The sequence below is a fragment of the Mustela putorius genome, unplaced genomic scaffold (genome assembly GCF_011764305.1).
Source record: "Mustela putorius furo isolate JIRA1106 unplaced genomic scaffold, ASM1176430v1.1 tig00000224_pilon_pilon_pilon, whole genome shotgun sequence".
NCBI classification, from domain to species: domain Eukaryota; kingdom Metazoa; phylum Chordata; class Mammalia; order Carnivora; family Mustelidae; genus Mustela; species Mustela putorius.
Window position 1 is genome coordinate 35,347,754 of NW_025421321.1, and position 16,108 is coordinate 35,363,861.

A 16,108-nucleotide genomic window follows, 5' to 3' on the forward strand; every position below is an offset into this window, starting at 1 on the left:
TTCTTTAACATGTTTGATATATAGTTCTCATATAAAAATCTAACTACCTGGGCACCTGGGTGGCTCAGTGGCTTAAAGCCTCTGCCTTCAGCTCAGGTCATGATCCCAGGGTCCTGGGATCGAGCCCCGCATCAGGGTCTCTGCTCAGCAGGGAGCCTGCTTCCCCCTTTCTCTCTGCCTGCCTCTCTGCCTACTTGTGATCTCTGTCAAATAAATAAATAAAATATTTTAAAAAATTTAAAAAAAAATCTAACTACCAGTTATAAGTGAGCCTCATCTGAGGTTTAGGCAAGTCTCCAGAGATCTATACCAGTGAAGGGTCTTGGAGTGGGGAATATACTGACTTAGTGAGGTGTTTGATATGAGAAAGTGGCATCTTTTATTCAAAATAATGCAGTTTTTCCTTTCTACATGTTTTCCTAGTAAATTCAATAATGCTTTTTCTCAATTAAAAATGTGGGAAAGAGGAAAGAGAAGAAATTAATATTTATCGAGCATCCATACAGGAATACTTACTTTGCTAGGCACTTTCACATGTTATCTCATTTAACCCTAAAAATAACCTCTTGTTTTAGGTACTCATTATTCTCTTCATTCAAAAGGCTGTTTCCTGGAATTTGTAAAATAGCTGTTCTCGAAAGTATTTGTGATAGTATGTGAAGGGTTGGAATCCGGTCACAAGCTTCCCAAAGATATGTTTTGCTTGGCCTGCAATACTGTTCTAAAATTTTTGAGCTAATTTCCAGCTTACAGAAAATCAGAAGCTCTGGCAACATTGGGTCTATATCCAGAATGGCTAGTGGCTAGAGTGACACAGAGACTACCCTCTCGAAAGCCCATGACATCTAATGTGTCACAGTCACTCTCTGGCCTGCTCTGCTTTTAGAGCTCGAGTTTGTTTATTTGTTGAGAAGGGGGTACTTGTATATTAGCACCTTGTCTTTTCAGAGGAAAGCAAAATTGAGTGGAGAGCAGTTGTTTGGAGTATCTTAAGAGGACAGTGTTGTCTAATGGAATTCAAGGAACCCCACTCTTTCTGCTGTGTCCTTAATGATTTTGGAGCCTCTTTACTCTCCTCCATTCCTTTCTGCCCACCTTCAGCAAATTTTTATAAAGCAGTTGGTTGGTGCTCAGTAGTGGAGAAAGATACAGAGATGATTGGTTGGTGCCTACCCTCAAGAAACATAGAACCTGCAGGATAAGACATAGGGGGACATAATGATGATATGAGAGAGTGGAGTAAGCACCTGAGTCTACAGGGAGAGCCAACTAATTCTGACTTGGGGGATTTATGTGGGGTCTTATAGACCTAGTATTATTTAATCAAGCCTGAAGGTTGGTAGACCTTTTGTTACTGCAGTAAAATATACCAACATGAAATTTACCAATTTAACCACTTTTAAGTGTACAAGTCAGTGGCATGAAGTACATTAATGGTGTTGTATAATCACCATGCCTATGCATTGGGTAGACTTTTGATGGGTTAAGAAAGCAAGTGACACTACCAGGTTCAATCGCTCATATGCACTCATAGGATAAAATTAGTTAACTTACTCATCTGCTACCTCAATCCAAAGAGTATCTGAGATGTCTTATAAAAATACAGGCTATACAGTAAGTCCAATTTATAGAGTTCTATGGAGATCTAGAGCAAGAAAATGAACATGATGTTGGAAGATGGGTTTTTCCACAGAAATTTTTTGAAAACCAATTTGTGTCCAAGCTCTATAGCTGTGAACAAAAAGAATATAGGACTTAGTTTTTTTTTTTTTTAAAGATTTTATTTATTTATTTATTTGACAGAGAGAGAGAGAGATCACAAGTAGGCAGAGAGGCAGGCAGAAAGAGAAGGAAGCAGGCTCCCTGCTGAGCAGAGAGCCTGATGCCAGACTCGATCCCAGGACCCCGAGATCATGACCTGAGCCGAAGGCAGCGGCTTAACCCACTGAGCCACCCAGGCGCCCAGAATATAGGACTTTTGTAAGACTTTTTAAAGTCTTTAGTGTAAAGTTAAAACTTTTACTGTAGAAATTTTTTTCTGTAATTACTTTTACTTCCCTTGTATATTTGTTGTACCATATTTCTTTCCAAATACGGTGTTTCATATTCTCTCTTTTAAAAGTAGGCTATAGATTAAATATATTTATATACTTATAAATATATACTACATATACACATACACACTATATATACATGTACTATTTCTTCTTGGGGGCATTTTAGAACTCAGCACCTATATGATGTATTTATTTTAAAAGGTCATTTTCATGAATTTTATTTAAAATTGTGTATTTTATGATTTTCTCAATTACATCGATAATAATAATAGTAATAGCTAATAAATGCTTACCGTGGGCCAGGCACTGGGCTAAGTCTTTCTTATGTATTACCCATTTTATCCTCACAACATCATAGAATATGTGTTCTTTCACTTTCTCTTCTTTACAAAGTGTGGCATATAGAAAGTAAGTACCTAAGAGAGAAAATGAAGTTTTGGCTCATCTTGCATTTATCTTGCACACAGACCACATCTCCCTGGTGGAGGGCATAGCGGTATGATAGCGGTGATCACCTCTATTCTTCCTACTTCCTGAAGAAGTTGGAATAAAACACAACACGGTGTGTGACCACATGACATGATGTGTTGAAAAGGAAAGAATTGTGTGGGATCAAGGATTTTTGGTTAGAAAACAAAATCTGAGGGACCCCAGCAAAGGCGCCAGGTGACAGGTAGTAGAGATTAGATCCTGGCTGTGAGGTAGATGCAGGGGTCAAGCTGACCCTCTTGTTTCTGGCTTATGTAACCGCACAGACTGCTAGTCCCTGAGACAGTAATAATAACAATATTCTAGAGCAGGAGTTGGCAGACTTCTTCTGTGAAGGGCCAGACAGTAAATAGTTTAGATTTTGTGGGCCACATGGTCTCCGTCACAACTACTTACTCCGCTGTAGTGTGAAAGCAGTCACAGACAGTATGTTGTGAAGGAGTGTGGCTGTGTGCCAGAAAACTCTGGAGGAAATTCATTGGCCCTTTGTGAGGAGTCAAGGCTGTATTCACCTTCCTCTCTGAAGTCTCCTATAGGTCTCTGTAGTCCTTTCAGCTTTTAATCTAGATTTACTGGGGTTTAGAGTCCTCAAAGCCTTTTCAAACAGATATCATACAATTCTCACATTACCACAGTGAGTAGATTTTCCCCTGGTTTTATTGATGAAGAAACTGATACTCAGGCACTTTAAGGGCCTTGCACAAGGTCACTGAGTTACCAAGAGGAAACACCAACATGAAGCCATATGTTTTGACTTCACAGGTTCTGCTTCTGTAACATGGATTTGTCTGCCTACACAGATATTATAAGGTAAAAAATTATTGGAATAATTTTGGATTACCTTTTTGTCACAGCGCCTATTTACTACTCCCAAATCTTTTGTTCATTCATTCATTCATTCATTCAGTGAATATTTACTGAAATCTCTCTTATACCAGGAATAGTGCTAGACCATAGTGATAAAAGGGCAAACAAAAGTTTGAGTCCAACATCACTCAAATAAGACAATAAATTTTACTTCCTTACAATTGTAGCAAGAACTATGAAAGAGAGGTATATCAAATGTTCAAAGCCTATGGTAGGGATATTTGATCACATCTCTGGAAGTCAAAAAAACTTCCTAAATAAAGAATAATTAATCAAGCAGTGAAAAGATAGGAAGGTTTTAATAAGGTCTAAAGAATTGAAGGTGGAGTTAGCTTTCCAGTCTGAGTAGCCAGCTGGTGAAAAGGCCCTATGGCAGGAGGCAGCATCTTATTCAAGAGGCTGGAATAAAGCAAGAGTAGTAAGACCGCAGAGGACAGGATAGTTTGGAGAGCCCAGACCAGTGTCATGTTAGAGTTCTAATCATCTTTTGGGCAAACTCCCCAGAGTGCTCATTTATTATTAACAACAAAAAACAAAACAAAACTACAAAGTGTTTAAATAGAGGAGCAATAGGATCTGATTTCCATTTTGGAAATAATTGGTTTATTGCTGTAGGGAGAATGGGTTGGATATAAATAAGAATGGATGTGAGACCGACTAGGAGCTCTGTCAGTAATCGTGGTGGAAGAGGGGAGAAATGGATAGATGTGAGAATTTGTTAGAAGGTAAAATCAGTAGTGTTGGTGGTGGGCTGGATGAAGGAGTGAGCTTGTGGAGGTACAAGGGATGCCCCCCTGGTTTTCTAGAGATGAAAGGCTAGTGGCTTACTCACTGAACCGGGAACATTCTCTGGTATTGGTGGGTTGGAAGTGTGCATCGTGTGATTAGCTTTATACATTTTGATCTTGACATGCCTTTGAGATACCAAGAGAAGCTGTCAAATAGCATTTACAAGTCTTGCCTGTTTAAAGGAATAATCTAGAATGAAAATTTGAGAGGGATGCCTGGTAGCTGGAATCAGGCAAAATGTATCTACCCATTCATGATATATGCTTCGGTTTTGTTATTTGTTAAGTGTGCATGTGTCGGGGGTGGGGAGTGGATTATTCCTAATAATCTAATAAAGCAAAGTCAGTAATTGATTAAGCCAAATCAATGGGGTGTTGGAAACAAAGACTTACCCCGTGATGGAAGACTTCCTAATGAATGTAGTGTAAAAAAAATACATATATTTTTAGGTTTGGGAACAAAACCATATTTTCGTAGTTAAGTGACCATAAATTTATCCTAACTCATACTTGATATTCAGGAAAGAGCATTAACATTCAGCTGGAGCAGGCTGCAAATCCTTTGGGCTTCTGAGGCTGGGAACTGGGGTAAGGGTTCTGAAGTCTGCATTGCATGCAAGGGGCTTGTTGCTTGTTTGTTTACTGTACATCTACCTTATTTTATGCCTCCTCTTTGCCTGAAGCTACCATCAGGCAGGAGGCTCGCAGTTGCTATTTTCTGGTGAAGTATGTAAAAATAAACGCGAGCTAAATGCACATTTGTGAGACGTTGAGAAGGGAGGTGCGGCAACTCTGCCTCTGATTTTACTTTATTCCTTCCTTGCTTTCCCTCCCCGTGGCTTTTGTCTTACAGCTTCCACTGCAGCCATGGGGAGCTCTGCTCCATGTAACTGTGAAAAGTTGAGTCACCTGGAAAACACACACACACACACACACATGCACACACAGTTACTTGGGGACACGGATAAATTTCCAATTCTTCCACAAATTGTGATCTCTGAATAAGTCACTTGATCACTTAATTCCAACATAAATTGCAAATAAAAGTTGATTTAGGTGTCCTCTAGAGTCATATATCTCAATGTGAGACATTCAGACGGATCATCCCATCAGGGTCCTAGCAGTGGAAGGGTGCTGGGGTGGAGGTGACCCCCAGTCTTAGACAGTGCCTGACAGAGAGCAGATGCACGGGAAACAACTGATGAATGCATAAATGAGTAACAAGGAGTCACTGGTCTTCTGAAGCTCTTCTGAATCAGAAAAGACTTCTTTTTCTTATTTTTTATAATTCCATTTAAGACTCCTCTCTTAACAAAATGTTCTGGTAGAAATTTTGAGTCTTTAAAAGTGCTTCTGGAATCCTAAACCACAAGAGCAGCCCGAATCTCACTGTAGAGCATTGGTCTTCTCTTTTTCTGAGATAACACCTTCGACCCTCACTGCCAACCTTGTCCCAGAGCCCTTGGTTCAGAGCATCTGTGCAGCAATTTGTTCCTCTTCACAAGCATAAACACTCACTTTATCCAAGAGACTTGCTGAACTTTCTGCTTGGGGAATCACGGGCCCTTCCTAGTGATTATGAATAGACAAAGGAATATAATAAGGTTGCTTTTAGTCCAGCAATGGAATAGTCCTCAAATAGTCAGGAGTTGATGAGAGATGCTAGAGATTTCTACCAAGTGCTCTGGAATGCTAGAAGAAGGGAAATTCTGATTGCCTTGGGAAGAAGGGAAGGTGAGGGATACTTGTACTGATACTGAATTTCTCTGTGCCTCAGTTTATGCATCTTAAATCAGAGCTAATAATGGTATCTAATCCATAGGACTCTTTATGAGATTTAATTACATATAATATAGAAGTATATCTTACAATCACATAATATATAATACTGTGTATGTTATATACACATAAGATATATATGTGTGCCTTTGGAAATATCTGTCGAATAGTCTATACTAATCCCTACTTGTTAATGCTATCATTAGTAAATGCTTCTTCATATTCTTTGTCATTTTTCTGTTGATACGGATATCTTTCTCTTAATGGTTTGTAAAATACATTTTACTTATTTGTGTCTTATCACATGTTAATTATATGTAATCTGAAAAATAGAAAAAAGATGAATAAAGAACGCTGAAATGATCTTTTCTTTGGACACATGGAAGAATTTACCCATAAAACCAAATGGGCTTTATCTTGAGGATATCTTGAGGATAATTATTTGATAACTTTTGATTTACTTATTGAATACTCTGTTTTTCCTAATTCATTAATTTTTATTCTTTCTATTATTTTTATCTTGTGTTTTTTAGGAGTACTTTTTTATACTTAGTTTTTTATTTTATTGAGTTTAATGATTTGTTCTTATATTTTATTCTTTGACTTTATTTAATAACAAGAGCATTCAAAATAATAAATTTGTGTCTGAGTAAGTTTTGGTTGCAGTCCTTTTGTTTTGTGTTACAATATTCTCATTTTATTGCTTTTAAATTTAATATTCTGTAACTGAAATTCTGATTTCTCTTTTATTTTAACAAGTTATTTTAACAAGTGTTTATACATTTCAGTTGCTCAAAGGTTTATTTGTACTTTTGCTATTAATTGCCAGTTTTGTTGCATTATGGTGATAGAATATAAATGAAATATTTTCTGCCTTTTTAGAATTTATTGAAGTTTCATTATAATTAATACCAATCAATTTCATTGTGGCCAATAACTGATTAATTTCTGTCAGCTTTGTTAGTGCATGAAAACTACATACTCTGTATTATAAGAAGTTACACATGTATCTATTAAGTTAATACTTCCAAATTCTATTACTGAATCTTCTATGTCTTTAACTAATTCTAGATGTCTTCCTGTCCATAAAAGAGAGATTTCTTCCTAACATATCTTATTTACTAATCAATGCTCTATTATTGACAATATTTTTGGAATTTTATATATTTATGTTTCTCTCCATAGATAGCATACCTCCTCTTTGTCCTATTTGACAGTATTTTGATAGAATATATATGTATATTTATTTATATGTGTTTATATTGTGTGCATTTATTTGTCTTTTTTGATGTCTTTAAAAAATTTATTTATTTATTTATTTTAAGATTTTATTTATTTATTTGACAGCGAGAGATCACAAGTAGGTCGAGAGGCAGGCAGAGAGAGAGAGAGAGAGGAGGAAGCGGGATCCCTGCTGATCAGAGAGGCTGATGCGGGACTCGATCCCAAGACCCTGAGATCATGACCTGAGCCGAAGGCAGAAGGTTAACCCACTGAGCCACCCAGGCGCCCCAGGCCAAATATAGCTTGGCCATTTTATTTATAGTTTTGGCTTTGACACTTCTTTTATATTCAGAATAAGGTTGAATTTCATCTTTTGATTCATTCAAAGAATTTAAAAATTAGGAAATATTAATTTACAGTTATTGTCTTGACATGTTGGTTCTCTTTTTTTTTGCCCTTTGATCTGTTTCCCATTATTTAAATTTTTTTTTCTAATGGTGTTATAAGCCTTGTTTATTTTAAACTGTACTAGTAGTTATCCTCAAGTTATTTAATTTATTCTGAAAACAATAAATTTATTCACAATAAGAAAAAAAAACCTACAGACTTCCATTTATTAAGATAAGGAATGTACTAGAACCTTAATTCTTACAATACCTTCTCTTTTCATATTCCAATATTTGTTGGGATATCTGGACTCAGATCTAGCTTATTATTATTAAATAATTTTCTGCATTATCTATCTTACATTTCAAAAATAATTTAGAACATTTAAATTAACTTTTGTGAACATATATACCACCTATACGAATTAGACATTGTTTAATAGATTCGGTATTCCACACAAGTCCTTGTACAATACTCATTAGCCATTTTTAAGTTCTTTATGTTAATCCATATTTCTGTTGGTTGGGATACTTAGAATTTTTTGTATTTTGAGGTAAGGTATATTAATATTATGCTTCCTGGGCACTTGCATATTTGAAAAGTAGCATGACTATGACAGATGTATTGAATCACTTAAGCTTTTATCTTCTAGAATTCAGTATTCTTGTGAGGTAGAAGCTCAATATGATTTTTGTTTCTTTGTGATATAGTAATAACAGTAATTTTTACCATGTATTAAGAACTTCATATATATTTCTATATAGGGATGTTATTTAATTCTGCCAATAAATCTATTAATTAATTGTTATTCTCATTGTATCGATGAGAAAATGAGAAGAAGCAATGTTGAAGAACTTGTGAGAAAGTGGCAGAGTGATGTTTCTAATACAAAACCCTGAGCTCTTGACCCTTATTTTTATATTTTTATTTTGGTACCTGTAAATATGTAGGATTTTTTATTTCTGAAATGAAAGAAAAAAATTTACAACATGTTTAGGCGTTTATTTGTTCATTTTTTATTGTTAGATTTGTTACATGGTATGCTTTTATTTAACTGAAAACTTGGCCTTTTTCCATCTCAGAAAAATGTCCCATTACAGCTTTATTATTACTCTTGTTCATTTGTCTAGTTTCTTCTTAAGGAGCAGCCACTGTCCCCATTGCTTTGAATCTTGGGAAAGTGTCTCTGTTTTATTATACATGCCATTGATCAGGGTTTTTTTTTTTCTTTTCTTTTTCTTTTTTTTGTTTTTTTTTGGTGGTATGGCTCTTGTTGATTGAGGAACATCATTTTTACAGAATTATGACAGGGAATGAGAGTCTCTTGATGTTCAGGAAGGACTGCTTCACTCAGAGAAAACATACAGCCTTTCTGTGGTCACTAAGAAGAACTTGACCTCTCTGAGCCTCGGTAACCTCATTTCAAAATGGGGAGAATAACTACCATACCCACCTCACAAGGTAAAGAGAAATGACATGTGGGTGGGCTGCAGAAGTTGAAAAGTACATTGTAAACAATCAAGATTTTAAAGAGGGGCGCCTGGGTGGCTCAGTCGGTTAAGCATCTGCCTTTGACTCAGGCTATGATCCCAGGACGCTGGGATTGAGTCCCGAATCGGGCTCCCTACTGGGTGGAGAGCCTGGTTCTCCCTCTCCCTGTGCCTGCTGCTCTCCCTGCTTGTGCTCTTTCTGTTTCTCTGTCAAATAAACAAATACAATCTTAAAAAAATAAGATTTTAAAGATGATTTTAAGGTGCTACACCTGGGACAGTGATCAACACATATAAAATATCATTGCTGAACACAAACTGGTGTAAAAAAATAATCTAGGACTGTCATTTTATGAGAAAACATGGGTCCAAGAATTTAAGGGACTTGCTCACAGAGTCCCAATTAGTAGTAGATCTGAAGCTATACCGTGCAAGTCTCCAGTAAAGAGATTTGCATTATTTTTATTTGTGCTTGAGACACATTTTTCAACCAGGAAAACTGTGGTAAACTCTAGCTCATTTGCTATAAAGGCCCTTCAAGGCTTTGCGGTGACATTTTTCATATGCAGATGTCTCAGGGAGTTAATTTGGGGTGTAGGCAGTGAGCCAGCTTGGCCAAATGCTACAGGCCTTTTCCTTGGTTACTGTTTGGTGATTTTAAAAATGGTTCTCCCTGCTGGGGATAATAATGGCTTCCCCAGGGAAAGTGTAGTCTGGGCAGCTAAGCGGATGCCCTAACTTTTTCCTGGGATATTCCTTTTAAAGTCAAACTTAAAAAAAAAGAAACTGAAAAAGCAAAACTCTACTTCATTAAAGCTCGAAAAATCGAGCAACATAATTTTAGTAATATTCTAAGATCGCTCAAATATTAAACTAACATTAAGTGAAGAGAGTCATACCCAACAAAGTGAAGGATAGCAAACTAGAGCAAGCTTCCCATTAAAAAAAAAAAAAAAAAAAAAAAAAAACTTTCCTTCTTGACAAAACCCCCAGATGTGCACCAAGTGATCAGTGTTTCCATTAAAAGTTTAAAAGATGGAATCCAGATGTTTCTCTCAGCTCTGTGACCTTTGACCCCTGATGCATTTACTTACTTTTGGAGGTTTTGGTCACATGACTCCCTGAACTTTATGCTCTACCTAAATAGCTCTGAAATTTACTCTATGATAATGGAGCATAGAGTTGTTTGGACTGGGGATCAATTTCATGTCTATGAAGTGCTGCTGAAATTTTAAAGTTTTCCCTTTTCCTTTTAGTTCTTTTTAGAAAAAAACGTCTGTGTTTAAGTCACGTTATCATTATTCTATCTGGAATTTTAAGTGCTAAACATTTTAAGTGCCAAATGTTTGACCTACATTGGTAATAGAGGGTTGAAAAGGATAAAGGTACTAACAGAATATAAATTCTCTAAGTATTGCAAACAGAGCGTAAATAGACATCACTATAATAAGATGGACAAAATGTTCTAAGAAACAAATTGCTTTAAAACATATTTCTTGGCTTTCAATAACCAATCAAAACACCATCTACACTCGTACAACATAGATACAAAAATTGCTTTGAGGAAGATAAAGAGCCTTCTATCCTGGACACAAATGTTAGCTCTTAGCCATAGGATGGCAACAGAATCTTTGGGGAGTTAAAAACAAAAGTGTGTGGAAAGATATACATTTATAGTGGTAAGGATTAAATGTGAAAAGTCAGTTGTGATATATAATGATAACTGAGGAATGTTCATGGGAGTCTTTTTTTTTTTTTTTCTTTAGCTCTGCGGGCAGTTCCTAAATTGATTAGAAATAGTATTTATAAATTTAAATGCCTGCTGTGGAAAGTAATAGCAAAGCCATGTTCATTTTTAACATTTTCAAAGGTCCTTGAAAATGTCATTTTTCCACCATAAATCTGTGGCAGTTGAATGTTGGGTTGTTTTCTGAAAGGAATGTTGAGTGTGGGGCTACAGCCTGCTGTGGTCAGGCTTGGTGGGAAGAAAGTGTTGCTAATGGAGACCCAAAGGATTCTTACAGTTTCTAGCAGTGCTGCTTTTGACAAACCATAATGGTACAATCGAGAAAGATCAAGAGAGAAAAACAATTCTCTGACACTAAAAGGATTTTCCAGGAAGTACATTTGGCAGTTTTCATTCTTTGCTTTAATATTTTGTTTCTGGAAAGGCCTATACTGGAAAAAGATAGATGTTTCTTGTCTATATAAGGAAGATCCCACCAGGGAAAGCCAAATAGAGTACAAACATTTCTCCTCCTCTAAGAATGCAAAATTAGCCACTAGATCTTCTGATGATAGTTCTGTTGGTTGGGGGACAATTGGTACTCTGGTTTCCCTAGCCACTGGGAGGCTAGTTAGTCCAAAGAATAGAAAAACAGATCTCTTATTTGTTTCTTAGGGCTGGGCGGTGACTTTGTCACTTGTAAATGTGAATTCTTTCCCATCACTACATTTCTAGATGATGCACAGAAATTCCAAAACAAAAAATGTTTAGTTATAGTTTTTACAGCCCAGTTAACACTTTTCCTTTCTATATAAGAATCAGCTAAGTATTTCTACCAGATTTGCTCATAGTTCATTTCATAAGGCCCCGTGGCTTGGGTTTATTTCAATGAGATTTACTAATAAAGCCAGGGAGTAGCATACCAAAGTTGACAATTGGCAAATAAATCAATTTCAAATAACAGCATTTCTACAGCCAGTGTTCTACTAGACAGGTAGTAAAATGGGGCAATTATTTGGACAATCTGGGCAAAAGTAAGATTCTATTTGTTGGAGGATAGAAATCAAAATCATATACATAATTGGCTACCTATTTTATTCATCCATTTATTTAACAAATGTTTATTAAATGTCAAAAGATAAAGTATGATTTATTGTCTTACAAAGCATATGATGGAGTTAGAATAACTAGATACATGTATAAGACATTACCTCTAAGTCTTCATTATTACCTGGATCAGGCAGGTTGACTATTGGGTCAAGTCCAGCACTAGGGGAATTTGCTAAACTGCCATCATTTACATTATTTCTATTTTGGCAAAACTTGAATGGAATTACATAACTGCCACTTCAAAAAAGCAGAAACTATTTGAAAATGACCCAAACATATTTAAATAGGCTTATCCATCAATTTACTAATAATTAGACATTTATCATACCCTGACTTAGCTTCTTAAACCCTACCATCCCCATTAGGAAGGATATCGTTGTTAATAGTCCTGCCATTGGTAGAGCAATGGGCTGACTGAAATGGAATGGCAGTTTCTATTAAATTTTATTTCACTTTCTCTGCCCTGGATAAAAATTTGGTCCACCTGTAACAATTCTGGTCATCCTTTAATAATAAAGACTCCTTGACTCACTTCAAGTCATTAAGTCAATAAAGTCAAGTCACAAAATAACTAAAAATACGGAATTCCACCCAAACTCCAAAGCTTGGCTTAGCTTTTTTTTTTTTTTTTTAAAGACTTTATTTATTTGAGAGATAGAGGGAAAAAGGGTGGGAAGCACAATGCAGGGAGGGTCCGAGAGCTGAGCAGGGAACCTGATGCAGGGCTGGATCCCAGGACCCTGAGATCATGACCTGAGCTGAAGGCAGATGCTTAACCAGCTGAGCCACCCAGGCGACCCCTTGAGTTAGCTTTAAAGCCCTTTTCAACTCTGGCTCTATCTGCTTCAAACTGAAAGCCTGCAGTGGAAAGGCAGTGTGGGGGCAGTGTTTCTCTCTGCTGTCTGTCCTGCCATAGCTCAGCTTCCTCCACTCTCCAACTGTGATTTGTTTCTCTATCCAAGGGTTGAAGGTGGGGGCAACACAGAATGAGGAGAGGTAAAAAGATAGGACAGATGTTACTCAGTTGGGAAGTATTATGTCCTCTGGGCCTGAAAGATTGTTAAACCCAATCTTCCCCTTGTGGGCACTTTCTTGCCATAACACCAACCCTCCCATCCATGTATCCCTTCTATGATCCATGGGAAGCACCCTCATATCTTGTCCTGCCGACTCAGGGTGTGTGGGCTCCTCTCTTCTCTTTTACCATCAAAACAGACAGCCAGCCTTCCCAGCATTCTAGGGTCCTGAGGCTGGAGTCAGATCCCAGTTCACTATCCCAAGAATTAGGCACTAGTCAGGGGACACAGGCTAATCTGTAAGTAGTTTCCTAGATACCCTCCTCCCGCCCCACACCCCAACCATTTGGTTTGTATGATGAGGGGCATCCCAATCCCCTCATCCAAGGAGAGAGAAGGAGAAATGACAACACAGGAAACTCCTTCAAAAAACAAACAAATAAAAATCCTCCTCACTCCTTTCTTCACAAAAATTCTCTTTTGCAGATATGTTCCCTTTTATCTCCAAAGAATCAAAGTCCTGGAGCAGTTTCTGGGGTCATTCTCTTTATGAGTCTGTACATGAGTGGGGGTCTATCTCTTGCTTTTCTGTCTAATCTTTACTATCTTACCTAACACGGGTCTCGGTGAAGATCGAGGCAGGGAGACTCCAGTCCAGCTTCCTTCCCAGTTACCTTTGGGCTATGGCAAACGAAGGATTAAAGTATGTGGAAACAGAATGTTCTTCTTAAATAAAGTGTATTTGCTACCACTGTGGTCCTGTCTTTTTACATAGCATCCCTTGAAAGTCATGTTCCACTTTAGTTTATTCCTTTATCTTGAGTAGGAAAAGGCAATTTCTTGAACTCTTAGAACAATGAAGCTTGAGGGCATGTGGCTTCTAGGCATGACCTTTAAGCTCACTGCTGCCTTGGGTAACCCAGGTTGTCCCTCTCCAATATGTTCTGCGGCTACCTCAGAGTGTCCCCTGGATTCAGCAGATTAATTGCCAGTGAATGGCCCAAACCCAACAAATGTTGGAAGAGAGGAAAAGAATGAAGTCTAGGCTGAAGTGGCCATGGAAAGCTTTGCTCAGATGGGGTCACATTTTAAAATCACATTTATAGCTCCAGGTGATGAGTTTCAAACAATTAACAACTCTCCTAGAAGGTCTAAGTTAGTGCCCAACCATGCCCATGAAACCAAATAGTAATGATTGACTCTAGAATCAATGAACATTTAAAGCCTCAAATAAGCCCAATGTTTAGATTCTTATGTGGAAAAATATTATGATGTGGATTTCTAATTTTACACTCACCCTGGTGCCTACAATCTGGGGTCACAAAGACTACCAATGAAATTCACAAATACTTACTCAATGGGTGTTGATGCTTACAAAAGATCAAATCATGTGTTGATTTTATATATTTACAAACTATTTTAACACTTCACAGTTACTTTTGTTAAGACTAGCAATGGACACATCAGGCCTCTCTGTCTATCCCACAAGAAGCCGTGTAAATTAATTGGTCCCAGCTTGCACTGCTGTTGTCGAACCAACACAGTCTGGCCACCTTCTGTGAAATGCCAGCTAACGGATCAAAGCCTCTGGAGAATGACCCCGATTTTCCCCCAAATATGTGTGGTTTTCTAGAAATCCATATCTTCTACCTCTTGAAATGTCTGTGGGTAATTGTGAGAAGACAGTTCCCATCATTTTTACCTGAGCCCATCTCATTCCTAATTTGCAGCCCAACAAACTACCTGAGTATCTCAAACCCATAAATTGATGTCTTTAGTGGGTTATCCAAGTTTCTGCCTGGTCACACATACTCTAACTCTTGCTAACCCACCTTTGCTTCCAACTCTCTCTGAAATGGGGTAAGATTGGTGCTTTGGTGTTGGAATCAACATTCCTTACCATGACCTGGCGAAGGAAGTCTTCTAGGAGAAGACGTGAAGATAGAGAGCACAGGTCACACATCTCAGCGAGTATGCTTTGCAATTGATATTAATTATTTAAAAATTAGATTAATATTTTATTGTGGTAAATATACAAACATACTATTTAGCATTGTAACTATCTGTAAGTGTAAGTTCAGTGGCATTAAGCACATTTACAGTGTTGTAGAACCATCACCACCACCATCACTCAAAACTTTATCATCATCCCCGAGAAAGCTCTTACCATGAAACAACAACCCCCTTTTCCCCAAATACGATGACTGTTATTAACAATGAGAGATACCCAAGGGCGGTTGAGGTGACTGAGTCGCAGTCCTCTTGGCACTGCTTAGGAATTCCCTTGATAGACAAATAGGCAGGAAGGAAACAGTAGTCCGAAAGTCCCCTATGCTTTCTCCTGCAGTGTGTAAAGGAAGGGTGGGGGTACATGCCTTCAGCCTTCAGACTTCTCATGTTTGGGTCATTTGCTTTTATTTTTGCCTTCATGTTTAGGCAACTTAAGCGTGAGCAGAGACCAGAGAAAGACACCACAGAGGCCCTGACATGAAGGAGAAAGTGGCCGTTCTCAATGATGTAATCCATGCCTTGCTTTCAAGGAAAGTTACAAAATATTCTAGTTGAACAGACAAGATTCTCCAAAGACCCTGGCTCAGAACAAGGGGACAGAATGACAAGTCAGGATGGTCCAGCACTGGCCTGCACCCCTTTCTCTGTCTCTCAGGAGAGATCCTCCCACAAGCACTGCAGCGCAAAGAGACAATTCATTTCAACCGGCCGAGTAGCTCCAGGGGGACCACAAAAGCAAATCAGCTCCATGTCCCACAGTAAATCGTCTCTAGCTGAATGATGTCTGGTTCCTTTCTGGAAGGAATGTTCTTCGCTGAGTTGCAGTTTGCCAGGGGTCAAATATGACAGAAATGAAGTGTTGCTAATAGTGATTGAAAAGGATTCCTACTGTTTGTGGCCAGTGCTGGGTAGTAGAAAGGCCAAATTTGTGAGCCAGAAAACAGCAGGAGCCAGTAAACTTTCCCCAAGACTTACTAAACTTTGAGTCACCTCTGCTCCCCCAGCCATTCTGTCAGCCCTGTTTGGGGGAAACTGATATTATAATTACTAATCTCAGCAAGGGCCTAATGTGCAACCTGAAGCTTTTTCGGCCTTTGGTGCAATTAGGGCGGGAGGGCAGGGCTGCAGACACTGGCGGGCTCCCCGCCCCCCCCACCCCATTCTC